The sequence below is a fragment of the Haemaphysalis longicornis genome, unplaced genomic scaffold, assembly GCF_048455015.1.
Source record: "Haemaphysalis longicornis isolate Haplotype H1 unplaced genomic scaffold, Haemaphysalis longicornis Haplotype H1 scaffold_10, whole genome shotgun sequence".
Taxonomy (NCBI): domain Eukaryota; kingdom Metazoa; phylum Arthropoda; class Arachnida; order Ixodida; family Ixodidae; genus Haemaphysalis; species Haemaphysalis longicornis.
Genome location: NW_027526204.1, coordinates 100,054,582 through 100,074,213, shown reverse-complemented (window position 1 = coordinate 100,074,213; position 19,632 = coordinate 100,054,582). Strand labels below are relative to the sequence as shown.

Below are 19,632 nucleotides of genomic sequence, written 5' to 3'. Positions count from 1 at the left end.
TTGTAGTGCGCTAGAGTGGACGACATTAGATTAAGTGAATCACAGGGTAATCTATAAGCCCAAATGAAACCTCGGTGGACACCGGCGTTTTGTTTTCAACCCCCATCCCAAAAACATCCAAATCGATGGAACCCGCGGAGTCGGGGTACGCAGCACTGCGCATTAAAAAAAGCCCACTTAACACTTTTTAATGCGTCTTCTAACCGCCGAAGTAGAACATCCGTATTCGCCGCCGATCAAGTATGTTTTGTTAGTGAAAGACAACGGATGTTTGCTAGTTTGTTAGTTCATATAAGGACGCGGGAGCTTTTTGAGGTAGCTGTTTTCAACGCGCCATTTGTAACATGAATTTTATTATAACCTGCCCGACACCCCGGAAGTCGCGAAAGACAAAAATATTACCTTGATGTATTCGAGCACAGTGCAAACAAATGTAAATGTGTAACTAACCTTCTGTGTAGGCTCTGAAAAAAGTATGTGACGCCCTTTGGGGAAGGAAGGTCGTTGAAACGTGAAGCTTTCTCCGATACCAATGGAAAGTATACATTCTTACGACAACGCCAAGCTAATCGAATGTAATGTTATGATTTTGCACGTATTAGCTTGTGATTGGGTCGTCTAAACGCGCTGCCTTGGTTAACTCACCAGTGTCGTTGATGTATGGTTTCCATTGGTCCCATTGGTCACGCAGACAAAATACATGTTTCTTTCATTCGAAACATTGCCTCGTTAGACTCATACTAACACCATTCTTGACGTAAACTTCACTCAAATAAACTATAAAATTCTAAAAAAGGGAATGCCCACGCCACCCACTAGCTCATTTCCCGCGACATAACCTATGATGTCATACGTGCCTGCTGTGCGGTAGGCTGAGGCCATCGAAAGCAAACGCAAACCAGGCAGAGCTTATCAGCTTGCCGAACGAGCTGTCTGCGCTTAAATTTAGCGCACATTCTTTTAATAGCAGTAAGAATGGTTGGATAAACAGTGGAAGTTGCCAAAGCACACGTAAACAAAAACGTACCGATGCGTACTGCTATGGGAACTCTGCATAGCACTGCGGCGCTTTGGGGTTGTCTCATACACACTGGCCGATTGGCGTAAGCGACGGTGTCTTACGTGACCATATTTGTCGAGCGAACACAATGTTTCACGAAACGAATGCTATCTACTTCAAGGAAAACAAGCCACGTACAAATACGGTCGAAAACAAAGCAAAAGGAGAAAACGGCCCGCTGCGGTATGGTGGCGCCATCCAGGTTGACTAACGGTAAACAAGTCTCCGCTTTACACCAAGTTTAGCTTGAAAACCCCTTCTTATGATCTCATTGCAGACGTCCTTAGAACACACGGTTTGTCGGGAGAATCAGAATTTTCCCGTAAATTGAATAATTTCGCAGTGAATAAAGCATCGTTTTGCTTCTGGACAAGCGCTGGGGGCACGATAAACCAAGAAATCTTTAGAATAAAACAAACTTGTATTTTGTCTGGGTGGCCCCTTTAGACGTGCGGCGTTATCAACGTGCTATCTTTAGTATCTATCTATAGCCTGTCTATAGATATTCTATTTATATGCTATCTATAGCCTGTTAAAGAATGCTCTCACCATATCAACGCTGAGCCGTATGACGGTAACTAGCATTTGTCTCTCACGACGGAACCCGTTATGCATGCGAAGAAATCACATTGTTTGCGGGATGTGTGATTGATTGCCCCTTGTGAAAACCCACCGTGTAAAGTTGTTTTTCTACAGTGAGGTTGGATATCCTGCAGTACTCTTTTCCGGCAGCGCGACGACTGCGATATCGAAAGATTAGCTTTAAAAACTTCTCTCATGGCAGGAGTATTTCTGGTGGTGTTACGAAAGGCTACAATAGGAGTATTTCGTCTTCATGGCACGTTAGAAAAATTTAGAGCGTGGTACTGACTTGCCGGCAAAACTTTAAATGAAAAACGCACCCTACCTTGCAGTAGCGTTCTTGATTGAATGCAACCACATCACCAAAAAGCCCCATTACTAAAACCTTATAGCTCCGTTAACGCGCCCGTATGCTCCCTGCATAGCACTTCAGTTCTGTGGAGGAGGGGACTGTAAGGCTCTAGAACTTACTTCCTTTTGCGATCGCGTCTCCTCACACCCCGTTTTATTTTATTTAAAAGCGCTGGTGTCTCAGTTTCTGAGACATAGCAGGAGTCAGGGCAGGCGTTCAGCACAAAGAACAGTTAAACGAAACACATGATTACGCAACTATTATTGAAATTACTCAGCACCGTGTCTGCGCACACGCCTATCAAGTTCATTCCATAAATCCACCCTCCGTGAAAAAAAGGAAAACCTTAAACAATCAAGAGTTTACCTGGATCAGACCGTCGAGTGTGTACTGCGTGCAGAACGGGCAACAAAAGAAATGGGCTGCAGGAGGGTTGCAAGCTGAGCTAGGTGGAAAGACATTCTTGGATAAAACCGGCGTGAACTCAAACGAAGACGAAGGAAGTGTACTACAAGGACAGCCGCTGGATCTTATGGCCAAAAAGAGCCCCAGGCATTGGAACCCTCCTTGTCCGACTCAAGCACCCCAAGCTCACCGCTTGCGAGGTAGTCAACTAGGGAAAAAATGGGGAACGCTAAACGGGTTTTTTATCTCGCCCAACGGCCTCCATGCAGTCACTTATGCACCTGTTTCGTTCATTGTCCAGAACTTGAGCGGCTGTCCTTGCGGTACACTTCCTTCGTCCTCGTTTGAGTACGCGCTGGTTTTATCCACGAAGAAATGGGCGCCGTAACACCCGAACCCGTTTGAACTATCTTATGCACGAGGATGACGCGGTCACAAATGTGCGCAGTTGTTCGAGATACTGCAAAGATAAAACAATGTGCTTTCGAATAACGGGGGAGAAGATGCCGGTCATCGCGACAAAAAAATGAACCTGATTGCTTTTTTTGTGTCCAGATTCTAACCTAGCTATGTGGTGTTTGTAGTGGGGTGATTAAACAACCGAGCCATATTCAATTGTAGGCCTGTCCAAGGTTTTATAAGCTGTCAGTTGGCTTTCTTTGGTGTAGTTTCTTACCGTACGTCTGATATACTCAAGTTCTCGAAGAGCTTTGTTACAGATTGTTCCGACAAGATTGGGCCATTTTTATTGGTTGTTATCGTTACACCGCTGTACTTAATCTCCATAATACGTATTGGACTCACATCTTCATTCAGATAAGTAAAAGGAAGGGGTTGTTTCTTGTTTGAAAAAGTCACGGCTACAGTCTTTTTGAAATTGATGGACAATTGCCAGGTTTCTCTCCAGTCACCAAACAATAAAAAACATTGTTTGTTTGTTTGTTTATTTATTTCCATAAACGTACACCGTTATGGCTAAAAATAGGGTAAAAAGTTGCACTCAACAACTCGACGGAGCCCTACATTCACGCCACCTGAGCGTGTTCGTTTGAGATCGTGTTAAAGATAACACAGTCGTTAGCATACATTTGAAGCTTTACTGGAATGTCACCAATTATTTCTGCTACGCCACTTAACGAAATATTTAACAAGAAACGACCCCGCAGCACTGAGCCTTTATTATATTTGGAATACCGTCCGAACCGCAACTTCTCGTAGCGTCGAGATTTAATATCAGCTTCTGTAATCCGGAGCAGATGGCTTCAAAATTAGGAAGAGCGGCTAGATTGCTGCACGCAGAAAATGGAGGGTTGGTGTGGTTATGGGTAAAAAAACGATTTGAACTAATTTTTAAAGGCATCCGCGCTAGTTTTAGGATGACAACCAGATTGGTTATCAAGAATAAACGAAGGTGCAGGCCTTCTCGCTCTACAGGACCTGGATGGGTTATACTGAATACAATTTTCCCACAGTATTATTAAAGTAAAACTCTTGGCGTCCTTGTTTTTAGCTCTTACGTTATGCTTAACCGTGCTAAGTAAAGACTCGAAATGACGATACCTCCGTAACCGCCCAATGCGACAAGTGAACTAAATTACTTCTCAACTATACCATGGGTGTCTAAGGCTCCCTTTGATCTATTTTGGGGCGCACTGCTTCGACAGGCATTCACGCACAGTATCGGATAATTTAAGGAGCAGCGTGTCTACATTGCAGATTTCGCTACGGGTCCAAAATTCCATCTTTTCCATCAAAATTCCATCAATAAAGTCTTTTCCAATCCAATGAGGGTTAATTGCAGAGTATGGAAGTATCGTCAGTTTTAGAAAAAATTTACAACAGTTTTGAACTCGGGTATTTGGGAGGACACGCTATGTTCAACGCAACTTCAACACCTTTGTCGTCATATCAACATTCAACGGCTTCACATTTTACTCGGTGGGACAACACTTGGTAGTCCACAGATATGTGTTCTAATATTGAATCTTCGCGCGTTACACAAACAAGTCGAGTTAACCTAAATGAAATAGCCAGGCTGATCAGAGAAGCGAAAAGTCTCCTATCATGGCCATTTCAGAAGCAAGCTCCAGTAAACGCAAGGGAGTTTTAAATCGCTAGATAACAAAAAGTTACATTCGTGCAACTTATCTTTGACAAGGTGATCATTACAGCACGAAATATATCATCGCTGTTAGGATGGCGATAGGGAGCAGTAACAGCTATTACAATACTTAAAATGTATATTTTGCAACAAATAGATTCTGTGCCTGGAAGCTCAGGTAATTAAATAAATTTAAGTCTTGTTGTAATGAAAACTGCTAAACCACCCCCGCGGCCAACATTCCGGTCTTTCCGAAGAAGTCCATAACCAGCACGTAGAATTTCGCTGGTCATAACACAATCATTCAGCCAAGTCACAGTGAGGGAAACAATTGATGGATTGTGGAATTTTGCTAAACAGTTGAAAGCTTCAAATTTATTGAGTATACTACTTCCATTTACATTGAGCACAGTTGTGTTCTGACCGGAACGTCAATCAGCACTCCCTGAAACAGGAGCGAATGAAGCTATATATGTTCATACCAGACGCTTGCGCACAAACCAATTCCACGGAATCCATGGGCATAGAGGCTGACAGCGCCGAAAGTCAATGCGCTGCAACCTTGAACAGTGTCGAACATGTAAGGAACACCGTCGATCACTGAGTCGTATTTAAGTTTACGTTCAGCAGCATTCTTAAACTTATCTTGCAAATTCTACTGCCATGCCCTAAGTGCCAGCCGCATCCGTGCATAGTAGTCCTCATTGATATATATCTTAGATCATTTAAGTTTTCGGACGTCATTCAAGATGACGAATTTTGACCTGAAATCTAGTAATTTGATGATTGTCGTACAAAGTTTACGCCCTTTTCCTGCTTTAGGTATATTACAACGCTATTCGTAAAACTATTAATGACGCGGGCGCCGCTGCGTACCTGAGAGGCTCTTGCTGCGTTCTAATATTGCGCCATAGCTGACGCTCCCATTGCATCTGTCAAACGCTATTTGATCTCATGCAGCTATACTAAAGCACCGATCTCAAGCATCCATGCTACTTTAGTATTCGGGAATTGTTCTGCGCAATCTTCCTTGCCTTCCATGTTTAAAAATCATAGACTAGTGACGAGGAGCTCTTTTGGTTACAAATACTCTTTGCTGCAGTGTATTGGTATAGTTAAATGGTTATGGGCCAACTCAACACTCAGACAAGGCAACGTTTTTGCGATGATTCACAGCATCCGGCCTCCGCAGGGACGAGCTTTAACAACAGGTAGGTTTCGGATGGCTGAGTTGACGCGGTCCGCGGCCGCATGACTCTTAAACCAGTGGCGTCAATGGGGTCTCTATTTGCCATAGTTGCTGGCGAGTAAACACGCCTGTGTTGTCAGCTGTAGAAGGACTACGCCAATGGCATCAACGCTTGCACAGCTGCAAGCAAGCGCGGTGAAAGCTTAGCGCGTTGTGCGCAACAGAGCAAACGTTTTGTGCAACACAAGTGACGTTAGGGAAGAGTGAAATATCGCGCTGTAACTTAACGCGGCCACACTCCCCGAGCGGATAAGGCGGCTTGAATAACACACAAACTGCCGCTTTTATTTGTACTTCCGAAACGTGAGCCGGCTTTTTGACTACTGCAGGGCTTCACTATTTCAACTATTGCGAAATTCGAATTGCACAGAAAGGCGTCAACACAACTGTGAGGGTATGCAGCTGAATCAGTGGCGAGCTTATTGGTATGGGTTGTGATTCAAAACGAGTGAGAGCTGTTTACATTGCATAAGCAGAACTTTACATTTTATTCCGCTTACTTTTCTCTCTTTTAACCACACACATAAATGCTTCGGTTTTTCCGACAGGGGACAACGAGTATATAACGCTGGGGCTATTCCCTGGTGAGGTACTTTGGAAAGAAGAAATCTGTAGTGAAGACCTTCAAGTTCCAGTGAGTTGACGGCTTTTTTTAGTCCGTAGCGGATGAAAGTTTACATAGCTAAGTATTATTGGTATATAGAATGAGAATTAAAAAAGCCCTAAAACAGCGAATTTCGGAGAACGAGTAAAACGCAAAATCTCAAGCATTTTGAAAAGTCTAAAGGGTCTTGGAAAATTTCTTTTGTGCCTTTGCTGTGGAATTATATTCATACACATTTTCTTTAACATTACCTTATTTGCCAAACCGATAGCATTGCTTGGGAATGGGGAATTAACTTTTGTCGATGTGGTGAGCAACACAGGAAGCAAAAATACGTCACTTCCAATTGGCGCACAGCGCTAAGCTTACTAGAGAATGCAAAAGCAGGGAGGGCGCGAGCATCTGTTTCTTAGTCTTGTGCACTGAATTACAACTTTTGGGCAGATTTTCATTCGAATAACCTTTGTCTCTGGTTACCCTAACGTGCTAAATTAAAGGACTACCACCTTTATAAGTTATACCGCAGCACTCCACGATATTGTTTGGATCAGCCAGAGTATTTAAATTCAGGACCGCATTCGTTTGTAACTGACAAATCTCTGGCCAACATTATTTCATGTACGAAGGACAATATCCCTAATTCATAAGCACCTATTAGTGCAAATAGCACTAATAATATGTTGCACTGTCCTTGAACGGCTCCCGAATGCACATGCGTTTGATTTTGCAGAAAAATCATTCCTCGAGTCATTTGCCGGTAATCGTAAAGGTGAAAAATGAAGATTGTCTTGGCTGTCGGATTGGCTCTTCTCTTCAGCGGTAAGTAAACGGGGCAATTGAAAAATGGCCATGCTCTGACAGATATTACCACCGACTTGTTCAGATTGAGTGAATTTGGGGAGTGGGTGCAACAAGGTATTTGAATGTAACGTAATTACTCGCACCAAGCTCCTATAGTTACAGGCAAAATATTTGGAATAGTCTGTTCTCGCACAAATACCCGTGTAATAGGACTTTTTTCCTCTAAAAGCTGCAACTCCGTGAAAACAGGAATAACTTGTTGTGTCATAATAATATTTGTGAACCGAAAATGTGATTTTGGCATGGATTAAAAATATTTACTCGAACAAAAAAGTAGGAACATATGTTCTTCCGTCGATCCTAACGAGACGTTAATTTCTTGAATAAAAGTTTCTCTTGAAAGTGCTCCGATTCTAGTAGTAGTTTCCAAAATATATGATTTCTGTGAGCAGATGATAATTGCGATGCAAACACCTTTACTGACATTTCAACAATTTCCGAGAAAATATCCGGTGAGAGCGTGAGCAAAGGTAACGTCCGTTTCAAACATAGCTTAACTACATCTAAGGTTCATAACAATAGCGCAAAGATTTTCCCTGTAATTGTAAAACCTACGAATGCCTAGAAAAGTAAATACGGTAGTTGAACCCAATGACTATTCATGTTATATGTCCTCCATGTTGGTGAGAAATAAGTCTTAAGACATCAATTCACTTTCGTAGATGTATAATCTGTTTTTTCCCTAAGGTTAGATAAAAAATATTGCAAGAAAACTTCAATGCCACCAAATAGTGAAAATATTGGCGTAACATGAGCGCAAATGCTTATTGCTTTTGTTTTCGATGGATATTTAATCTCTGCGTTTGAGTTTTATCATGAAAGTTCCAGAACGCATACAGGGCTTCCTATTAATCACATTCTAAAGGGCTGTTTTTGTAACGGGTGCAGGTGACTTGCGCTGACTCTTAATGAGAGTGTACATTTGAAGTTAAATTTGTCGTTTTGGTAAATTTTTTCAAGATATCCCAGCCGTTGAATAAATTTAAAGCTAGAATCATAGCTTTTAACGAAAACCACTCCCTTCCTACCGGTATTCTAGAGTTCAGAGTCCTGCTCCACAACCCGTAAATAAAATTGTATCATTTAGTTTATTGATTATCACATTTAACGCGCCGACGCTACACTGCCGAGGAGGTGCGCCGTAGTGGAGAGTTCCGGATTAATTTTGACCACATGGAGATCTTTAACGTGCGTCGAAATCTCGACCTCAGAGTAGTAAAAGCCGCCGCCCCAGCCGGGAATACTTGTGCTCGGCAGCACAATGATTTAGCGACTGAGCCACCATGGCGGGTGTATCAGTTAGTATCAGTTCCAACTACGTACAGCAGTTCACCGCAGAAGCGTGGTAGAGATAACTGCGCGTCGAACCTTTTCGGATACGTAATAAACGAGTTAGAAACGTTCAAAAATTTCAGGCAATCTGGTGAAAAGACACGGATGGTGACACATGCGTCCTGCGGTTGCAAGTGACGCGAAGAATGCGGTGCAATCCAGTCATATTTAACGCAACCTCTGCCGAGACGGGAGCAATAAAACGTGGATATGTAACAACTGCCCCTGTCTATGGTTATTATGACATAATGTGGCCGAGATAACGTAAACGCAGCATTTGTGACACTGATAATTGCCTTAGCTTAGCCGTGTGTCATGAAAGACTTTTCAACTTCTCTACATACCTATAATACCGAAAATATTTAAGGCGAAAACTTAGGTCTGTCTGTCTGTCTGTCTGTCTGTCTGTCTGTCTGTCTGTCTGTCTGTCTGTCTGTCTGTCTGTCTGTGTGTCCGTCCGTCCGTCCATCCGTCCGTCCGTCCGTCCGTCCGTCCGTCGATTCGACCTTCTGTACTTGAACAAGGCGTTTATATGTTCAAAACATTTCCGAGCAACTGAATCTGCAAGCATGTTCACAATCTTGTTCAGCAAAAAAACATTGTTCAGCAAAAAAAAAAAACACCAGGTTATTTGAGGCAAAACAAATGCATAATTGGTACGTGCATTGTTCTTTTAATTAAAAATACACGTAAGAGCAATTTGTGGATAACAAACGAAAAACGCATTGAGAACTCTACTTTAACCACAAAATACAATAAAAAGGTTTGCGCACGACTTCTGGGCTCGCGGCTCCATCAACAACCGCCAAATTACCAAACGGTTATCTCTTTGTGGAATTATTTGCGAAATTATTTGCAGTGGCTGCCTGTAGCGCCGCAGACAATGTCGCGGAAGTGGGCAAAGAAGAGGCAAGTGACTCCGTCTACGAAACTACACCACCCCCCTTAGCGCCTGAGGACACCCAAGGTGAGTGTCATCATTTGAACGTATCAACTCCCCGCGTAAAAATGTCAGGTCCTTCAAAGCTACGCATACATCTAAGAGGATATTGACGGGCGAGTGCACCAGCTAAGATTTTACTGCCATACTTTATTATTTATTTCAAATTGTTTTGTTTCCGAATAATCGTGCTGCAGACTTTGGCCCGAGAATGGCTGGACAGAACGCCGGGCATACCGTAGGCAGAAAACGCATCATCATATCAAATCCCACCAAAAGTGAGCTTCAAGCTTCGTTTTAAATGCAGCTTTGTAACAGGCAAGGCCCTGGGGCAACTTTTCTCGATGGGCCGTTGAAGACAACGTTCTTGTTTGCTTCGCTGTTGAGCAGGCAAAAAAAAGCACGCTTTTTTACGCAACCTGCATTTCTTTATCTGATTCGGAATACTAATGCATTTTTGGTGGTATTCAAATCAGACATTACCAGGGTGGGCCAATAAAGTAAAGCCATCACTGGTTGTAATAGTGCACAATAACCGCCTTGAAACATGGGCCGCTTAATACATCCGGAAAATGGCAGCAGTTGTGAGAGAATGTTGTAAGTAAATGTAGTCTTGGAGACAGCAGCGCCGGCCGCTCATATTGTAATGCTGCAGGGAGCTTGTGACGAGAGCTATCATCCTCTACGTGTTGAAGTGGCAGGTGGGCATCCCTTCAAAATTCAATTGGTGTCACTGCCTTCAGCTTCGGGACGGTCGGTGTAATCGCCGCTGGCTTTTCAACCTGCGTAGGTGTGATGCTAAGCCTGCAGGCTTAACGTTTCAGTCACTCAATGGTATAGCTGAGTGCATGAACTCAGCTATACCATTGAGTGACTGAAACGTTATCCGAAAGCAACGTCAGAATGGTTCCACGTGGAGGTGCGCATACCGGTTGGTGACACTTCCAAAACCAAGTCCGTAACGCATTCACTATGGTCCCACAGAAAAAGAGAAGGAAGGAACATTATTTAAGCCTAAACTCGTAGAAGACAAGGAGCGAGAGGGAGTAAGTCACCTGCCTTCCACGTTCGGCTATGAGCCCGTTGGCCCTAGAGGCATCTTCCGCCAGTTCTAGGTGTAGTTGCTGTGAGCCACGGTGAGATCTTAGAAAGGCGGTCTCCCATTGCTCTTGAGTCCTGATGTTTATTATCTATTACGTGAGCGCGTTTCTGCGGGCACGCCCATATGATATGTTGTAAGGCAGTTTTGTCGGCACACCAGTTGCTGTATCTTGGTATAGGAAATATCGGTGGTTGGGGAGGGTGCCCGGGAAGTTGTTTGGCTGTATTCAACTCCACGCAACAGACTTCAATCAGTTTAGGGCCAAAAGCAGCCGCAGAGCTGTAGTGTTGTCCTGTAAATGTGCTCTACTCGCATTAATTAGGTCCCCCGTTCGATTCTCATAGAGTCCCAATGTTCCGTAACTTTTGTTTCTAAATTACTTTGGACTCACGTTTCTGTCTCCAACGAACATTTTTTGCGCTGTTTCACAGGACCAGATGACGGTTCTTCAGTTCAATGAAGCATAAATGCTTTTGCATTCAATTATTGTGCATGTGCCAATTGAAATTAACGTAACTGGGATGCAGGCGAACACTGCTAGCTGCCGATGACATTCAATAAGGACCACAAGCTGAATAAGCACAAATACCTGTCACTTACCATACTACTTCGTAACATTGCGGGATTCTTCGCACTGGAATTACACGATGAACGTTTCCTATGCAAAATATGGTTTTGTGCTGGTGCTGTACACGCAATTGGATGCGCTTGCGTTAAGTGGCTCGTAGAAAGGAAGAAAAAAAGGGTAAAAAATGCAGGAGCGTTAACCAGGCTATGGCCTAGTTCGCTAGCCTACACATGGGAAAGGGCAAGAATGGGGAAAAGGAGAAAACAGAAAAATAAGGGGAAGGTAAGGACAGAGCGCAAAGAGGTGTGCCATGTGTTAATACACTATAGACGATTGCGTTCAGTGAGCTCACGGAGTGTAATATTTTGTGCTACATGCTTCTGTTCAAGCCCGTCGTTTTTATGTAGTACGTGAGCGCTTTTGTCGCCTTTTGCGTAGATGGCAGAGAAGACCGGTGGCCCAGGATTTTCTTCCGAGAGAACAGCCGACGAGAGGCTAGCTTCTGTAGAGTTCAGGAGAGCCGCGTTCTTTTCGATGCGATATGTGGGCACTCGCATAGAACATGGCGCATGGTCTCCGGAGCGCCACAGACTTGACACGCCGCACGGGCTGCTATTCCGATCAAATAGGAGTATGTATTTTTGAATGCGACTCTCAGCCAGAGACGACATAGAACTGTTGTATCAAACCGTGAGAAACCTAATGTAAGGTGACGCTGAATATGCGTTTCCAGGACATTGATACAAGCGCTCATGAACTCTTGGGTAGTCCATTTGGATAGCAAGGACTCTCGGGCAACGTTGTGGAAAATCCTATAGCTACGTACACCCTAAATAACGGAATGGTAATGGTCTCCGTTTTTGGTGTGCCACGCGAGCACCATCGTCCGCATTAGTTACCGACAAGGCCGCAGTGATTGTAAAGTCACTAGAATGGCCTGTCATGGCCGATTTTGGCAGCACGGTTATACACTAGTATTATCTCGGCCAGCAGTTGTACATAACGTTCACGGCACAGGGCTGAGTAGAGCGATTAAAGCGCAGGCATTGACGCAGAAAATTCCCATCTTCTGCACGAGGTTTCCACAATGGTGTGAACCGCCCCACGGATGGCGGTAAGTTTTATAGTTATGCAAATGGTGGTATGGGCTATCTTGTATTCTGTGGACATCGACATTCATGGTGTTACAACGGCGCCGGTAAATGGAGATGATGTTACAGAGCCATTGGTGTAAATGTGGCTGTGGTCACTGTATCTCTCATGTAGATAAAGGACAGTTACAAGAGTTCGTACCTCGACCTCGACGTAAAAATCGCAAACACCGGCCGCAGGTTACTTCGAAATGGGTAGGCCACGTTCCATACGCGCTCTCGACGAGCAGGTGGGTTGTGGTCAGCGACACCTCGAGCTGCAGCGGGAACGAGTCCCGTTCCTGCTCGAGGAGGTCTCGTTGCAGTCTGTGTCTTTGGGACCTCCTTCTTCATATCCTAACAGCGTGCTCAACCTTCTTTATGCAATAAAACCATTTGACTTCACTTGACCTGAGTGTACGCCGTGCCAAGCTGGTGTAGCTGAGCGCAAAGAGCAACACCATAATAATCCTGCAGCACAGGCCTCTACGCGCTGTTGATGCGCGCAGTTTTTTGTTTGTTTACAGCATGTTTCGGCAGTTTATATAGCGCCCCAGATGAGGGCATTGTATACGAAATGCACGCTGCCTGTCTGAATGTGAAGTTGACACACTATGTCTTTCCTTTCCTTTTTCAGAAAAGCTTGTCTCGGCTAAAAGGGGTATTTTGTGTAAGTATCAGTCATGCATGCCAAACGTCAGCATCTTTGGTTCTCCGTTAGCCCGTAATTGGTCACCGTGACAGCTAGTGCTAGAACGTCCTGCAACCGGTTGTTGAGCCGTGTTAAACTGCCATCAAAAATGATGAGAACAAACTCAAATGCCGCTAAAATAACCTTATAGTTCACAATTTTAGCTGCTGCAATTGAAATAGAGGAATTGCCGTTATCAACTGCGAAGAATTTAGAACAAACTGCTTCCAGGCTGATTGAAGAACTGTATGTTTGCTGTACTCAAGATGAAAATCCTCGAGATAAAAATCCAAGATGAAAATCCTCAAGACAAACACTCAACGTTACTTTCCCGCTTGAAAGATGTGACGATACAGAGTGTTAGATGGAATCGTGAGCCTCATGAACATATGAGAACATGCGGTAATCATAAACAACAAGTGAAGCAAAGTAAAATGTCATCAGTCAGCTATGCGGCTTCCTTAGCTTCCATGGCAGAACAGCATAGTGTTCAAAGGAGAGACTAAAAGACCTAAACATTGACTTTTTCCGTTGCTCGAGAAAGGGATAGGAGACATTCCGCGTCCTGTATTTGCGAACGCCTCAACCTCCGGTATTAGCTGCGTTCAGTAGAAACTTGCTCAGGAGCCCCAGGATCAACCTAGGCAGCTGAAGCAAGTGCGGTAGGGCAAACCCATAGAACTAGAGACAAAATTGAGGGGCAGGGACTATGTAAGACGCGTGCGCGGTAAATTCTTTTGAAGGAGACGTTCATCTGGCGTAGAATAAAAGTTACAATCCATTAAATATACTACAGAGGAGGGTCCCAATGTTCCGGGACTCTCATGGGACCTTCCATGAGTAATTACAATTCATGAACACATAAAGCCAACCGCAGAGAACATTTTACACAGTGTTTTAACACTGCGTAAAATGTTCTTTGCTGTTTGCGTACGTACATGATCTTATGTACGTACATGTACGTACAAAAATGTACGTACATGATCTCATGATTATTTGCTTTTAAGCAAATAATCATCAGATCATGTACGTACATTTTTTTCGACGTACATTTATTTATTTGTCCAAGCCCTGTGTGCAGGTTTAATGTTTTGCTAAATCTAAGCACGCAGTGCTTGTAAAGTGATCATGAAGTTGGTGAAACAACACAATTTGATTAAATTTTCTGAAAAGTACCACAATAATTTTTGTGTATATATAGTGAACACTTGCGAGTTTATGAAATAAAACAGACAAGTAACTCACACACCCATTAATAAACTGTTACTTGAAAAAAAAAATGGAATCTTACAGTAACTCATTTCAAAGTGATGCACCAATACCACGCTCACTTACCGTAATACAATTCAATGCAACTTCGTATTCATACCAATGTAATGGTACACGAATGCAAACAAGTTGGGCACAAACCCAGTGAGCAAATCTTTATATGTGAAGTGGTATTGCCTACTCCGTGTACGAAACCTGCACTCCATTTCATAATTGATTTGTTCTGTTTCCGTTTCGTATTTATCGTACATAAATTATTACTCACTTCAGTGAATACTTCCGCAACATAGTAGGTACGTGCTCTTTCTGAATACTTCCGCAACGGAGAAGTCCAGTGCACTCTCTCCAAAATTAGTGTAAACTCGTGGTTTCACGTACCTCTCGGTTTCTCGCTGCGCCACGCTCGTTTTACTGCAACCTTAACTTCTTTGTGAAATAATACAAAGTTTTAGCATGTCGTATGCTACGTGTTTTCCGTAGTTATCGTGTTAACCAGGACCCGACTGGACACTTGGGGATTCGTTCCGGAAGGGTGGATTATTTCCGCCGACCAGCCGTCGCCATGCCCGCGATCCGTTATGGTGTGGTGTGTCCTCCTCTCCATGGCCGCGCGCGCAGGCGTTGTCCGGTCCCGGTCGACACTGTAAACACGGAAAACACGTAGCATACGGAGTGCTAAAACACTCTAGCGATTCTTCAACACAACATATTTTAGCAATTTATTCTGTGGCATTACACTCAGGACTTGGTATTTTTCCTTCATACTAGTGCTACCTAACGCTGTTCCGTAGGCTATGCTCATGGCTATTTTTCAAATTACTGGATTAGGTTGTTGCTTCTTGTTTTCAGTCCGGTATAATGGGACCCCGTACATCAGCAATGATTTAGCTCGCGCCTTATAGCTTAACTTAGAACGGAGCTCTACCTCGAAAGTGATACATGGTTGGAGCAATTGACCTTAGCTTGTTACAGATATGTTTAATGGGAGTCAGGACTCTTCCATATTATTCATTAATCAAAATATATTCCTAAATACTTTACGGTTGCTTTGAATGGCAATGGTCAGCAATGGCAGGAGTTAGTCTAGAAAACGCAAAAAATTCCTGTATTAATTATAACTTCGTGTGTAATCCTGAAGGTAATAGACTGTGCTTTCTGCTTTTTTAAAAAATACAAATTTTCTGACACCAATCAGATAACGTCAGAAGATCGCCTTGTCAGCATTCAAACCCTATATCAACGTTGGCAAGCTATAGTAATCGCTGTGTCATCCGCAGACAAGAAAAGTTTTGAATTTAAGTTTAGAAAAGCGAGATCTGTGGCATAAATGTTGAAAAGCAATGATCCTAATGTACTGCCCTGAGTCACTCCATATTTTAATTTAAAATTCTCACTGTGGAGTCTCGGTAATTTTTTTCACATACGCCGGACGTTGCAGAATTTAGAAGGGCATGATCATCAACGTCAGTATTTAGGAAGCCGCCATATTTGAAAATAGAAATGTTCCAGCCTTTTGCTGTAAACTGATTGATTTACTACCATTTCAAGATACCTGTTTCAATTCGGCCCAGCGCAAATAAAAGGCTTGTTCTTTGAACAGACATCATCATTTCGTACTTCCGGTGTGAAACTTGTTCTTTATCGCCGTGATAAGGTGTGGAGAAAAAGAATAATCCCCCGAAAACTTATCTGGCCGCGAACGACCGTCATCTTATCTGCGTTCGCTCCTGTCAGTTGTGCACCCACAGGGTACACGCCAGCCTTAATCGTTAAATTCACGCCTGGCATAGTGTAAGATCTGCAGGCTGCAAACATGTAACAACAGCTGTGAATAATGCGTATTGCGTGGGGTTTATTCTCAAAGTGTGCGCAAATACTCAACTTTGGCGACTTGAATAGCCATCACCTAGTCAAGACATTACGAGAAATTCCCGGCGTGTCCGTGCAGGCTTAGTAACGACGGTGTAGAGTAGTGCACCGATGTCTCGGCAATAGAGCTTGAGTTTGCTTGTCTTGCTAGTGTGCGTTTCAAAAGACACTGGGAGAGTCCTTTACTAGACCTTTTTTTTCTCCGCAGGTTTGGGTTGTCCGGTCTCGAGCTGCGAATGTGATTACTCGTGCATTAAGGATGGCCGCACCGGAGGTGAATGCGGAGGTTTCTTTGGCATGTCGTGCAAGTGTTCTGATTGATTTCGCATGACATTGCACCCAAATTGTCCCCTCTTTCTCTGCGCTGAACCTCTGCGAAATTGTGATTGAAAGATGGGATCTTGTCTTGACGGAATAAAACAAATGACTCATGCTTTTTGATGTACAAGCTTTTCAACCGTAAAAGACTCACGGTGCTGAGTATGTTGCAAGGGTGGGGCAGTCCAACCATTAAGGTTTGCTCGTGTGTGCGGGCAAACTCACCCTTAAAATTTTCTTCGCAGATTTCAATTTAATTGAGCTGAAACTCCACTCCATGAGCGGTTTCATTGTGAGCCCCTGCTTGACCTCGTTGTCGTGCACCGCACGACACTTGTTCTGCCTCTGTCAGTGCTTTCCTTTGGAAAATTTGGGACCCTTTTCTGGACTGGGTGTGGTAGAGTTGTGGCCGTCGCCCAAATTCGCCACAATCTCAGGTTCGACCATCGCCACCGGGCACCACACCACGGACTCTGCAACCATCAAACAAGTAAAGCCGACGCAGGGAGCCTCACCTGCATCAAAAGGAGTGGAATCCGGCTCTTCCGTATACATCGAGATGGATAAGAAGGTACAAGAAAACGCGCACGTCAAATTATTTGTCATGCCAGCGACGCTTTTATAGATAGGCATACTGCTCCTGGCTTACGTGACGGTGATATTTCTAATGCCAAATAGCTGAAATTGGGAAGTACGGACCGATGGGGGCAGAACCCTTCGAATAAAGTGGTTCTTTTAGGTCGCAATGTAGATCTCGGAATTAGAGCACTGCACGGGCCTTATTTTAAGGCCCGAGCACGCTTTGTAAAGCCCGAGTCCTACCCGGGCCCATAACACCGAGCCCGGGCATTTATAAAGGAGCCTGGCCATGGCAGGGCCCGGGCCCGGTCATTTATGTTCGAGCTTAGGGAGGGCCCGCGTGTGTGTTACCAGACCACGTCTGAGACGCTGAAGAAAATTTGTTCATTATATTGGTCCAGTGTCTTCGTAGCAAGCAATAAGACAGATCATCTATTCTGTCAAGCACGTCACGAACTGGAGAGCGAAAATTTAGGGTTTAAAAAGCACACGTAGTTTAGCTTACATCGTCTGCAGTTTATGCCACATGGGTGTAATAGTAGCTCGTATGCTTACACGAGAGACACCATCACCTTTATTGACCAGACTCTTGGCGACTTCACGTGGTTGTCTTGGCCACAAGTTGATTTTGTTGAATTTTCTCGCTCTGCATTTGAATCCGCGAGTATGCACGTGTGTTGAAATATTTTACCTGCAGTGGTTGTTAAGCGGTGGTGTTTCTCTAGCACCCGAGTTTGATTCCCAGCCACGGCAGCCGCATTTAGATTGCTGCGACATCCAAAACCCACGTGTACATAGACACAGGTGCAGAGCTCCAGGTTGTCTTACTCCTTTCCCGCCAGGGCATTCCTCGTAATCGTATCTTTGGTATGTTATACACCACAATATAAAATCTTCATGCAGTTTATGAAATGTCTACAAAAGTGCAGTATAGTGACTATCAGACCTAGCAAAACACGTTTTTAAAACATTGCGTACAACTGACATCAAGAAGCGGGTAAAAATAAATTCAGACTATTCATTTTTACGCTCTTTTCTACACTACACGTCGGAACTATTAACGGCCGGGCCTGTGAATTCAATTCCGAGCCCGGTCTGGGCCCACGACGTTGAGCCCGAGCCCGGCCTAGCCCGCCGATAATCGACTTCGGGCGGCCCGGCCCGGCCCGTGGGTCGGGTCGGGGCCGGGCTTGCGGGCCTGTCCGGGCCGGTGCAGGGCTCTATATCCTGAAAGCCGACTGGGCCATTGATATTAATGAAAAAACGGTAGAGGAGAGCTCGTGCTTGTTGAACCTTCTGTTGGTCGGTTGTGGAAATTTTTAATGAACTTTCGCGTGGCTCTTGTCGGGCTGCCATCGCAGCTTCAGGCATTTCCGCTTCATTCGACGGCGGTAGCGACTGTTGAGCTGCTCAAACCTCTTCTGCTTTCCCACATTCTCTCAGACGATAATGATGTTAGGTTTTGTTGGCGCAAAAGCATCAAGTCCAAAGAGCGTCAGTACAATGATGTTGTCGTATCAGAGTTGAAAAAGTTAAAGGGCAAATATGTGATAGTACTTATCTAAAACTGATCTTTAAAAAACACATCAGTGTTAATGCTGGTGTAGAGGACCAAGTAACAACAGATGTCACCATGACATGAGGTCACTAAACGGGTCCTACGCGACGGTCCATGCGGTAGCAAGGCCGGACTTTTGTGAATCAAGCGTGAGATGTGTGGAAATGGGGATCCCGACATTGTGGTGCAGGACATTTCGGTGCACGGACATATCGGTGTACGAACTTTTCAGTGCACGGAATGTCCCAGAGATTTTTTTAGGCTTAATATTTTAATTTCATCAGACGACATCACTCTAACGTTCGAGATTTCTGTGTCTTTCAAGTTTCACTTTCTTTCAACAATTTAAAAATTATATTATACAAGTGGACAGCCCCAATCCTTTATTGTCAGTGTTACCGAAACGATTTGATTTCAATTGATGCGTTTGCTTATACCTCTTCTTGAAGTTTCCTTTCCCGACCCATCAAGTGTCACGATAAAATGAAAAGAAAAGAAACCAAGCTGGCTTTAAATGCAAGTAAAACACGTGAGCATACGCCGCTGCGTCGGCTGCAATCCCTCCACCAAAACGTCGTTTCTTCTCTCTATGTGCTTACCTTTATTTGAGTGTGGATTCGGGCTAGTTGTTGTCGGTGTTTTACAGTCTTGTTTAGGGAAAAAAAAGCATAAAAACAGGCGAGAGACGCAGGAACACAACAAGCACAAACGTTGCGCGTGTGGTCAGTCCATGATAGTAAAAGTGCTGCGTACCGCAGTGCCGCGGCAAGGCAAAAACCCGCTCGTTTCCGATTGATGTCCGCCTCAAGAAGGAATGGATTCTTATGAGATTCTAACTGGGAAGCCTATCACGCACACAAACAAGGCCACGCTACCTTGGAAGGCGTTGAGAAAGCTTGCCGTAGTCGTCGCGCGCTGCATCGCATCGACCCCGCTCGAAGGGAGGCGCTGTGAAAGTGCCATATTTGTTGGGTGAAAGTGTATCGTAATGTTAATTGTCGCACCCTGAAAGGGAATCACTAGTTATCGCCTCGTCGCAAGCTGCGATCGTTTCGTCGATCC

The 19,632-nt window shown here is 44.1% G+C and overlaps 1 long non-coding RNA gene across 3 annotated transcripts in view; it reads left to right on the top strand.

Moving 5' to 3' along the window:
- The window catches only part of LOC144158956 (uncharacterized), an 84,593-nt gene extending 68,045 nt beyond the window's left edge, over positions 1-16,548 (top strand). Inside the window, exons 2-6 of one of the 3 annotated variants that reach the window (XR_013320206.1) lie at positions 6,298-6,383; positions 7,084-7,172; positions 9,406-9,513; positions 12,924-12,956; positions 16,324-16,548. This is a non-coding gene — a long non-coding RNA (uncharacterized LOC144158956). Of the gene's footprint in view, positions 1-6,291; positions 6,384-7,083; positions 7,173-9,405; positions 9,514-12,923; positions 12,957-16,323 lie in introns of those variants that run through there. The other 2 variants (XR_013320204.1, XR_013320205.1) reach the window with 2 other exon arrangements.
- Positions 16,549-19,632: the final 3,084 nt, after the last annotated feature.